The 12,128-nt window shown below is 37.2% G+C and overlaps 1 protein-coding gene across 9 annotated transcripts in view; it reads left to right on the top strand.

Annotated features, from left to right (window-relative positions):
• The window catches only part of LDB2 (LIM domain binding 2), a 401,477-nt gene that overhangs the window by 33,333 nt on the left and 356,016 nt on the right, over window positions 1–12,128 (top strand). Inside the window, exon 2 of one of the 9 annotated variants that reach the window (XM_072620334.1) lies at window positions 2,351–2,551. The exons of the other annotated variants lie outside the window; for them this stretch is intronic. The gene's annotated coding sequence lies outside the window, so the exon portion shown is untranslated. The remainder of the gene's footprint in view (window positions 1–2,350; window positions 2,552–12,128) is intronic. 9 annotated transcript variants of the gene reach the window in all.

Below are 12,128 nucleotides of genomic sequence, written 5' to 3'. Positions count from 1 at the left end.
TGAGAAATCACATTTTGAATTCTCCAAATTTTGACATTCTTACAAATAAGAATGTTAAACAGTTACTTGGGATCATATAAATTGGAGCTAGAGGGGGGATCCTGTGTTATTGAGTTCATTTTACAAATGAGGAAAGTGAAGTCGAGACAAAAATGGTTACTCTGATTAAGGAGGAGAGTTAGGAATGAAGCCAGGTCTGTCATCTCTAAAGTCAGAGTATATAATCTACTATACCATATTGCTTCCTTGAGTAGTGTTATACTTATTGATAAAGAGACTTCAAAGCAAAAAGAGGTAACATGAGCTGGTCCCATTTCAGAAGAGACCAAGTAGTTGTCAGTGGGTGGATCTCCACTAACTTAAGCTGCCTATTCATTTATTTTAAAACAAAACAAAACAAGCCTTTGTTATTTTTCCTCTGTCCTTGTTCCCTCAAACCCAGTGCCCTCTAGGATTGTCAATGCAGGATGCCTAGTGATAGTTCTGTGATGGATAACTCTTGCTTAGATGGCGTAACCTCTCTGCATCCCCTTCCCTTTCCTTGTTCCTTTTCCTTTTCCTGGTGGACCAAACGAAGAGGGTCTTGGCATCTTTTGTAAACCTTATACAAATAACCTGAAATTTGTATAGAACAAGGGTGGGAGAACTATGAATGTGTTCCTGTTTCTTTTATCATTTGATTCAATAATTCCAGTGTCCTTTTTATTCCCATGGGAAGCCAAAGGGTTTAACTCTTATCTAGAAGCCATAGAAATAAGAGACAGAATGGTGCTGGAAGATTTTGGGCAGTGCCATCGTGGAATTACATTCGAGGGGCTTGAAATAGGACTGTTTCTATAGTTACGTTGGCAGAAGATTTGTATTACTCTGTCAAAATCATTAGGAAAAATTAATGACCAAAAATGGCATATTATTCAAAAGATTCAACCAGAAGAAGAAGAAAAAGAATGATTTTGCAACTGTTTTGTTTATTAGGAAAAGCACATGTCTAGATCTTACAGCCTATAGAGATAAGGCATTATTTCAGGATCACCACAGTGCAGATGGGACTTGCCTTCAAGCAGATGATATTTTATTAGTGATGTCATAGCGGGGATTTGCAGAACGTTAGAAGAGATGACTACTATGATTCCTGTCAGCTCTAAGATTCCATAATTTTGTGGTCCAGTCATAGCTGTAGAATCATAGATTCAGAGTTAGAAAGGACCTTGGAAATGTTTAGTCTGATGACATTTTAAAGATGAAGACATTTAGTCCCAGTAATGTTAACTGGTTTGCACAAGGTCACGTTGGTGGTGAACAGCAGAGGTGAGATTCAAATCTAGTTCCACTGGTTTTAATCTAGGATTCTTCTGAGGCAGCTAGGTGACTTAGTGATGGGGCTAAAATCAGCAAGACCTGAGTTCAAATCCAGCCTCAGATATTTACCTGCTATATGACTCTGGATAAATTGCCTAACCTCTATTTGCCTCCATTCCCTCAACTGTAAGATGGAGATAATAATAGCTCTTTTAGGGTTGTTATGAGTATCAAGTGAGATATATAAAGTGCTTCTTAGCACAGTGCCTGGAACATAGTAGGTACTATATAAGTATTTACTCCTTCTTCCTTTCCCCCCTTCTACATTCAGTAAGTGTTGGTTTTGTTTTTAGCAGAACCAGAGGTGATATAAGGGAAGGATTAGGTCGAGATTGAAAATTAGAAATATCTAAAATTTCTTTCCAGCTGTTTTAACTTTTTGAATGAGTCTTGACCTGAGTATGTCCATTTGTAAAATAGAAATAATGAGATAATTTAAATTAAAGTTTGAAATTGGTACGAGTGCATCTTGCAAATGGCATCTTAATAATTATGCACACATACATATGTATGTATATATGTATGTATGTATACACACGTGCATGCATACATACTTTTAAAGTTGTTTGATGAGGTCTGTGGCACATTCTCAGAACCCTAAATATGGAGACATCCATGAGGAAGATGATAGAGGATTACTCTTGGTAGACTGGAAATTACATGGACATTGAACATTGGCCTACCATATAGTTAGGATTAGCCTCTAGGAATCCATTTAAATTAGAGATACTAGGATACAATTTCACTGTATTGTTACTTTAACAGTCACCTCCCAATCAGTAAATTAAGCTTTTATCTACTGTGGTGATGGAAGTTACTAACTACTTTTCTACTTAAGATCAAGAAGACATTTTAAGTAGATAGATTCTTATTATTTGTTTTGCACTTCACATTCTAGAGTGTTTTGTGGTTATTGAGCATTTTAAATATATTATCTCATTTAAGCTTTACAGTACTAAGTAAGTCAGGAACTGTTTTCTCTGTTTTCTAGTGAGGAAACTGAAGCTGAGAGATTATAACTCATGGACCGTACCATTTTAGAGCCGGGAAGATTCTTAGAGATCATTTATGCCCAAGATAAGTGGAACACAAACATGATCTTCTGTCTCCAAATTTTGTCATCTTTCCACTAATTTGTTTCCTTTTGTGGGATGTATGTAGGAAGGCAAGAGGATTCAAGTCTGCCTTAAAGGTGAATTATGTCAATTCATTGTTTGAGGATTGTAATCCTCTTTCTAAGGTTTGCAGTTTGACTCTGTATTAAATTCCATTCAGTTCAATAGATACCACTTAAGAACCTGTTACATGCAAGGTATTGTGTTAAACATTGGGAAAACAGAAGCAAAAAATAAAACAATCCCTGTTCTCAAAGAGTTTATATTTTACTGGGGAATACACAGTTTATAAACTGGTGTTATACTGAGTAGAATGCTGGACATGAAATCAAAAAAATCTGAGTTCAGATTCTGCGTCATATACTTACTAGCTGTGTGACCCTGGTTTGCTCCCTGAAATATTCTAGGCTTCAGTTTTCTCAGCCCAAGGATGAGAGCAGTAATAGCATTTATTTTATTTGGTGGTTGTGAGCTCCAAGTGTGAGAACATATGCAAATTTCTTTGCAAGCCTTAAAACACTATAAAATGCTACATGGTGATAATGATAAGAAGAGAAAAAGAAAAAGAAGTAATTGTAAAATGTAGGCAAAATAATTTCAAGATTAAGGGAGGGGCATTGAGGGGCATCATGGAAACCTTTATATAGAGGGTGGCATGGACTCTTCTTTAAAGGAAGGTAGGAAGTCTTCAGGATAGAGGCGAGGAGAAAGTTCATTTCAAACATGGCAGACTAGTTGTGTAAAGGTTTGATAGCACAAGATATAATGCTACATGCTGAGAAGAGACAGCTGCCTAGTTTCATGGGAGTAGAGAATGCCAGAAGAGGAGTTGTTTGAAATGAGATTAGAAAAGTTTGAGGAAGCCAGATTGTGAAGGACTTTAAATCCCAGTTGGAGAATGCATGGAGTAACAATCCATATCAAAATAGAGTCCTAGGAAATCTGCTTCCTAAGCCACCATTAATTCCTACTGCCTGGGGGTTTTTACATGAGGGATTGATTAATGAATGACTTTGGGCTCATTGTATGTACACATGGACCTGATGAAAAAGCAAAGAGAGTTGGAGCACACAACTTCAGTTTTGCAATATCTTGTATTCCTAGGGAACCCTACATTTTCTTCTCTTGAACTGAGATGACTCACTTAGGCCTGATACCAATTCCTGATTTTGACAGAGATTCATACAACCAAGAGAATCCAGTCATTGAGCTCAGCATGCCACCTTCTGCCACCTTCATGTCGAGCACAGCATCACTTACAAGGTTTTCAACTGAAGACACTTTCCATTTCTGTATTCTGCATTAAAATGAGGTTGCCTTATACATATAAAGGTTCAAGGTGCCAAATCATGCTTCAAATACCTTATTGACTTCACTCCTAAGAATCTGACAAGTATTTACACAAAAAAGAAACAGAATGTCAGGCCTGGGAAGTGAGTAGTGAGCATTCTCTCACTGAAAAGTAGTGACAATGTTGTTTGTTCTGGAAATAAATAATTAGGAAATAATGCATGGGCGTAGTATGGTGCTCCAGCACTGCCATGATACAGGGATTTCCTCCTCAAATTTAGGGTTAGAAGAAGGAAAAGAAGACAGAATAAGTTGACCACTAGGAGGATGGGGTAAACCTATTAAAGATCCAAAGGCCACATTTTAAGGTATTGATTCAGTTCTGAACCTTTGCTTCCATAACTGAATAGAAATAATTAGGAAAGGGAAAATAGAAATGAAGCATGGTGGCAGCTTTGGAACTGCCATATGCCTTATTGCTTTCAAAGGGCAATTAACTTATACTTAAGTGTCTATTTTTAAGTCACAGAATTGAATCAACATAATTCACCCCCAGCAACAGGGGGGAAATGTGGTAATACTTTCTGCTTAGAATCATTGCAAGAATCAAATCTATTCTTGTCAAAGCCTGCCCATATATTTCAAGCAGCAAAGACCTTGAACAAGTCACTTCCACCCACTAGGCTTGAGTTTACTTACTGTAAAATAAATGGGTTTGACTAGGTGGTCTTCAATGACTCCTTTCAGCTTTGAAAATCCTGTCATTCTAAGTTGTTGAAATAACTTTCCTGAGCTGCAAAATGAGAATAAATGATTCCTGCTCTGTTTAACTTATAAGCCAAATAAGATCATAAAAATAGTAGTGTGATAACAATACTCATCATCAAAACTGAAAATAAGAGCAGTCCATAGAACATTGAAAATAAAGGAATAAAAGTGGGAGAGCTATTTGTCCCAAGACCATTTTTATCTGAATTCCCTCCAAAAAACTATAAAGAGATAAGAATGAGACGATAGTAACATTTAGCTAGCATGCTGTGTATGTGAAAAGTCTTTGAGAACGATCAAGCCCTCATCATACACAGAGTATCCTTAGGTAGGAAAATAAAGAAATTAAAAAAATCCTCCCAAAGAACTTGCATAACAATGAAGAAAGACTCATGGATTGACGCAGTTTGTATAAGTCAATAAATATTGCATCAAGTCCTAGATGGAAAGAGGATGTTGAAGACATAATTATGATGTGATGTGATAGACTAAAAAAATAAGGCAAACAATATGTTAGTGTTCTGGCCAGCAGGAAACACCAACAATGCTCCCACCTTTTTCCTGTGACTTACCCAGAGTTCCTTCCAGGCGACACAGATAACTGGTTGGTGATAATGCTGTGGACTGAATCATGTGCCAGCTAAAAACAGAAGAATTGGTATCAGATTTTTATCTGATCAGAAAATGACCTTAGCTAACATCTTCCAAAGCCGGATTTAAGCATGTACTTCTCTTGAGAAAGTTTTCTTTTCACCTGAGTGTTTGTACCAATCTCTGATGCTAAGCCTAAGTTTATTTTAGCTAGAGGCATAAAAATACACACAGATGTCACCATTTCAATTGTGATGTTACCTATAATGTGAATGAATTATACTTCCCAAAAAGTTATGAGATTTCATGATGGTAAAACTGCACCCCACTTTGTGGTCCTATAATGTTAAACCGTGTTGTTTATAATTAATTAGTTAGCTAAGACAAATGAAATTAAACAAATATTAATTAATCGCCTACTGATTGCATAATATTTTATTGTAGGAGATACAAAAGAAATATGTAAATAAAAGTTCCTGCCTTTAAAGAGCTTGTGTCTGAGCACTGAGAGACAAAACATATGACATATGAAAAGTCTAGTCAAGTCAGCTACCAGCAAGTCAACGAGCCTTTATTGTGTGCTAGACACCATCAGGAACACAAAGAAAAGCCAAAATATTTCCTGCCTTTAAGATGCTCCCAAGGACCTCTCATGGGGAATATGACAGAATACAATTAAATACCAATTTGAGTCATACAGTCAAGTGTTACAGAAGTCAGGTGTAGTATACTAGAAAAAGAACTAGATTTTAAGGCAGAAGGGCTGGGTTGAAATCTCATCTACCAATTTTAAATTATACAGGATAATTCCTAGATCCATGATTTCATAGTTATAGGGTACTGCCAGCAAAGGAAACTCCTTATACCGGTGCAGGTCAGCATCTCTTCTGCAAAGCATAGTCTTAGAAAATTTCCTAAACCAGAGAGGTTGAGTGACTTCTCCATGGTCACATAGCCAGTATCAGGGAAGGGATGGGACTTGAACCCAAATCTGCTGTTTCTGAGGCTCTCTATCCACTATGCCATTTTGCTTTGCAATCAGTGTTAGGACTTTGGGCAAATCACTTACCCTCTCTGGGCTGCAGTCCCTTCAGAAATACAGTGAAGGAATAGGGCTAGATGGTCTCATGTCTGTTCAAGCTGTGAATCTGTGTGGAAAAAGGGAGAGTCACTCTGGACCAGGATGGTTAGTAAAGATTGTCTAGATGACATGGGGCTTGGTATGAATCTTTAAAGATTTTGACAAAGTAATATTTTATTTTTCCAAATTATATGTTGATATTTTTTACATTAAAAAAAAGTTTTGAGTTACAAATTCTATCCCTCTCTCCTTCCCCCTCCCCAACCTGAGACAATAAGCAATTTTTTGATAACCGGGAAAGGGAAGGAGGGCATCTTTAAGGTAGAAAGACAATATGGCAAAGACAAAGGGTTAGGAATGAATATAGAACATGTGATGAGACTGGCCTAGCTGTCGGGGAGGGTTCTAGAGCTATAATAACAATAACTTACAGCCCTGGCTGCCTACATGAATGTCATTTTTTTTCTTAATGAAAGCATATGATACATGTATCTGAGATTTTTAATAATATATTGTTATTTTTAATGCAACTTTTTCCCTTGACCCACCTCTACTGTCCATTCAAATTTATCATGATATTGGACATGGGCAAAAGGTTTCACTAAACTGAAGATGACCTTTTTCTACTTCCCAAATTTTGACCAGCTAGTATAAATAAGCTTAATTAAAAATTTATATGAAATCCATGGCACAGTAACTACTTGCACTTAAAATATTTAGATCAGCTTGTGTGATTTAAATGTTTAGAACAGACTTTCACCTTCATAGCTGCATAACTTTTCTCCATTTATTATAGGAAAACAAATAAAGTTAAGTTTTCAGCCCCAAGGGAACATTTTAAGGAATTTAAAAGCAACTTTATACTTATATTGAATTCCTATAAGGAATGAGCTCATAAAATCCTAAAAATAGCTTATATCAGATTAGGAAAAGCTGGAGCAAGTTAATTTCCTAGGTATTCTCCTTAGAAATTACACTGTACTGTATGACCCTTTCTGCGATTCCTGCTAATGGAACATGTGGTTTGTAATGATCACATAAAATCGTTGTCTGTGTCACTTCTCAAGTGTCTTATGGACTGACTCCATGCACATGAAGTCCAACTCCAGTCTCCATATAAGAAGGCAATGTGTATATGGGAAGAGGGTAAGGATACTATATTGTAGGCTTTAGATCAGTATGGAGAAAAATAGATAACTGGGTTTAAGTTTATTGATCATTCATACTTCAGTGTCAATTGCTTAAAAAAAAACTTTATCCTTTTCTATATATGGTATATCCGGGGGGTGGGGTGGGCTATCCCTAAACCAGACTTAGGGTCTAGAAGATCCGAGTTTGAATCCTGCCTCAAATGTTTAGCTGTGTGACCCCAAGCAAATCACTTAACCTCTTTGTGCTTCAGTTTCCTCATCTGTAACAGGAAATGATGAGCTTCCATTGACTTCAAGCCCCTTTAACTCTAAATCTCTTGTCCTATGAATTGCAGCGATGAGTAGGAAGTATATTCCAAGTCTGGCAAACGCGTGTGTGAATTTCCAAAGGTAGAAGATGGCATGTGGATGAATTTCAGGGAGTAGTTAATAACCCAGTTATTTGGGCATATGATGCATGTGAAGGGAGTGATGTGTGGTAAGCCTGGAAGTGAAGGATGGGGCCAGGTTCTGCAGGGCTTTCCTGACAGTGGAAAATGCCTTCAGTGAAGATGTGAAAGGGATGTTGCTAGGAGGGAAATGGAGAAGGTGTGGATGAGTGAGCAATTGAGTCAGCTTTAGAGTTAATCAATATTTATTGAGGATCTGCATTAATGTCCATGTGAGGGATACATATCATTTAATGTGATTCCCATTCTTGAATTGGCAAGATAATATTTATATATATATATATATATGAAATAATTCAATTCAATATTTATCAAATACTGTGTTTAATGGTGACCATTTCTTCCTCTCTTTAAAGTTTTATTAATAACTTATATTTTTAATTCACCTGTATTTCCAAATATATCCCCACTCTTTCTAAATAAGGAGTCATTCTTAAAAAAAAAAAGATTGAAAAAGGTGGGGAGGGGAACTGTTCAGCAAAGCCAATGAACATTGCTGTGGATAGTCAATGGATCATTACATTGTTGCTCTCATAAAAACAAAGCAAAAATGAGTACATACACACTTTTATTGTCTACCTGATAGTCTTTGTGGGCACAGTGGAGGGCAGGTAGGTGATGCAGTGACTAGGACACTGGGGTTGGTGGCAGGAAGACTGGTCTCAGACACTAGCTGTGTGACCCAGGGCAAGTCACTTAACACTGTTTGTCTCAGTTTTCTTATCTGTAAAATGAGTTGGAGAAGGAAGTGGGAAATGACTCTAAGATTTTTGCCAGGAATACTCCAAATGGGGTCACAAAGACACAACTAAAACAACTGAACAACAGCAAGTCTTTGTGGAGGAGAGTTTGGGATGGAGAGAGGAGGGGAAAGGAGAGAAAAGGAGGAAAAGCAGGAGCTCCATGTGGTGATCATCTTTATTCACCTCTTCTGTCTCCAGTTACTCATTTTAGGTACATAAGACTCCAAGAAGTCCCCTCCATCAACGTCAAATATCATCCATATCGGTATCTCTTTTTAGGAATAAATGAGTGAGTGAATAAATGGATGACTAGATGACAAAACTTCTATTAATCACTTATTATGTACCTATCACTATACAAAGTATTAGTGATACAACCAGAAATACAAATGCAGTCTATGAAATCAAAGTTTACAACTTAATGGAAGAGATGGCCTTATATAAAATAACTCACTATACTATGAAGTTGTGTCCTTTGTTTTCAAAGAAAACCATGACATCAGAGAAATGATGACATAACTTGCACTTGACTTTGTTTTGAAGGAAGAAGGGCTGTGCAGGTCACCATACTCACTTTCTCCTCCTGAGCTATCTGGATCCAGTGACCAGATATTCATCAGGATGACTGAAGACAGCCCAGGATGCAATGGAAGACCTTGGCGTTTTTCCATACTATGAAATAGAGCATAGTAAGTGCATAAGAGAGGTATAAAGAAGGTGCTATGTGAGTCATGAGGGAGAAAAATTGTTTTTGGCTAGCTGACTCAAAGAATACTGTTGTGGAGTAGGTAGCATTTGAACTAACCATCAAGGTTTCAATAGGTAGAAATGGAAGAATGCTCCTTCCAGGGATCAGCAGTAGCAACGCTCTGGATTTGCCTAGAACATCAGGCCATTCAACTTAGAATGGCCGGTCTGTAAGGAGGAGGGAAGTAGGAGAAGTCTGGAAAAAGTGAGTTAAAGGCAGATTTTGAATAATTTTAAATGCTGAAGTTTTTAAGATTGGGTCAAGATAAAGGATTACTCATGTTTTGGTCACCAAGAAGTACTGGGATGCTTCTGCTTCCTCATTTTTTTCATTTGAGAACCAGCCAGCTTGATCATACTGACGAAAATTCAGTTAGAGTCAAAAGATCTGAGTTTTACTTCTGCCTTTTTCATTTACTGGATTCATTCAACAATTCAGTTCAGTTCAGCAGAGGTTTATTTGATGTCTTCTATGTGCCCGGCATTGTGCTGGTTTGTGTTGTACAGGGGACACAAAGACAAAAAATGAAATGGTCTTTGCTGTCAATGACCTCCATTACACAGGGCAAGTGATGTTGACCTTTTTGTAAATAGATAGGATTAAGTATTATTATACTCATGTTATAGATGAAGGACCAGCAACTGAGAATGTGAAGTGGTGATGATAATAATACATAACCCTATTTGTATACAAGAAGATATTTTTAGGAATCAAATTAGATGTTGTGTGTAAACTGTATAAATACAAACTGTTGTAATTTGTGGACCATTTACTTTTTTTGTTGTTGTTCAGTTGTTTCAGTTGTGTCTGACTCTTCATGACCCCATCTGGGGTTTTCTTAACAAAGATACTGGAGTGGTTAGGCATTTCTTTCTCTAGCTCATTTTATAGATGAAGAAACTGAGCAAACAGGGTGAAGTGACTTCCCCAGGGTCACACTGCTACTAAGTGTCTGAGGACAGATTTGAACTCAGGAAGATAAGTCTTTCTGACTTCAGACCTAGAGCTCTATTCACTGTGCCATCTAGCTACCAAATCCCTTACTACCTCTCCCATCATTGTTTTCCATCTCCCTTCTCTCAGAATTGAAATTTTTTAATCATAAAACTTGGATTAGCTGGAACCCAACTAACTGGAACTCTCAATTAGGCAGATAATTTTGTAAGGGTGGCAAGGAGGGAGCAATCAGAAAACAGAAAGGATTGTATATGTCCCAGAAGTAAAGACATGCAAATACAAGCCAAGTATGCATTCTGGCTTCTGCGATCAGTACAAAACTCATCAAAGTAAACCTGTTTTATTTAGACATCTGGGAAATGTACTTTGACAAACATCCGCTTGATGACTGTCAGTGTCATAAAGAGACTTTGATATCAAAGATCCACAGAAACTGTTGAAATAAATTATATCTTTTTACGACAAAGTACTCTTTACTAGCTATGATTTGCATTGTCCATGTGATATGGCTTTAGCATCTTAATACAAAGAATTGCCACATTTTCATGTAAATGATGGTATGGAATTAATAAGGAATTTTGAGTAGTTATGTAAACTCCAAATGCAGAATCTCAATTTACCTGCTTTTAGCAATGCTCATACACATGTTGCTTCCTAGAATTTTTAACATCTAAATGTCTCTGAGATTTACATATTCAGTGCTTTTATAGCTATAGAATAGCTCTTTCAAACTACCGAGGAAAGACTATCCTTCAAAAGTCTGATTTTTATGCACCCGGAATGTGTTTGTGAAGGAGAGGGGAATAGAAGAAGGAAGAAGGGAGGGGTTAGGGAGAACAAGGAAGGAGGAGGGGAGGTAAGGAGAAAGAGGGTACATAGGGAGAGGGGAGACAGAAATAGGAAGACAGAAATAGAGAGACAGAAAAGTTTAGCCTGATTTTTTAAAATTTCTGTGGCACTTTCATGGATCCATGATTTTATTTATGTGTGACTAATCCATTCTTCTACCAGTACAGCGATCACATCCGTCCCTTTTTCTCCTGTATATTTCTTTCTCATATGTTTCTATAGATTCATCAGTGAATTCATTCAATGAACTGGACACATTTATCTAATTCTTTTCATATTCGTAGATACCAGTACAGCACTCTGGCTATCCATATATCTTCTGGTCATCCATCCTTTAATAATGTCTTTTGTTCCATTTCTCCCATGTGTCTCATCATCGGTAAAATGCCATCTCAAATGCATCTTTTTTGTTGCCCTCAGGATCTGGATCAATTCTTTTCCTTTTGGAGATGACATTGAACTGGCTGTACCTATTGTCAGAACACAGCAGGGCCTTTTTGATGAGACCCATGGTTATTCAAAATAGATTTACTTAGTGATCCATATGGAAGAAAAAACACACAAATGGATCAAAGAGCTATTTCAAAAGATCTATGACCTGTGATATCGATGCTCCACCCCACCTATCCATGTCTCCTTCTTCTGGGCAATTCTTATAAATGTCCTCCCATAAATCTTCTGTGAGGAGTCTTCCTCATAGCTGGAGGTCTTCCTTCAGAGTCTAAATCTAATATTTTCAGAAAATGAAAGCTGTCTAGATCATAACACGAAGTTGCATGAGCTTGTTCCTCATACTGGATAGAATGAGGTTGATCAAGTAATAATTTTGGAAGTTGTGCAGTTCTTTGAATGATCTCAAACTCTACCCTGCCTTGAAAGTCCATCTTTTTAACTCTACTATTCACATTTAGAAATCAGGAAGATAATGACTCAGTGAAGGAGGTAGAAAAGGAACACTTTAAAAAGGGAGGAAAACCAAGACAGTCTTTTGAGTAAAGGGAAGAGAGAACACCCTACAGAAGGGCCA

The sequence above is a fragment of the Notamacropus eugenii genome, chromosome 6 (assembly GCF_028372415.1).
Source record: "Notamacropus eugenii isolate mMacEug1 chromosome 6, mMacEug1.pri_v2, whole genome shotgun sequence".
NCBI classification, from domain to species: Eukaryota; Metazoa; Chordata; class Mammalia; order Diprotodontia; family Macropodidae; genus Notamacropus; species Notamacropus eugenii.
This window is presented reverse-complemented; position numbering and strand designations above follow the sequence as displayed.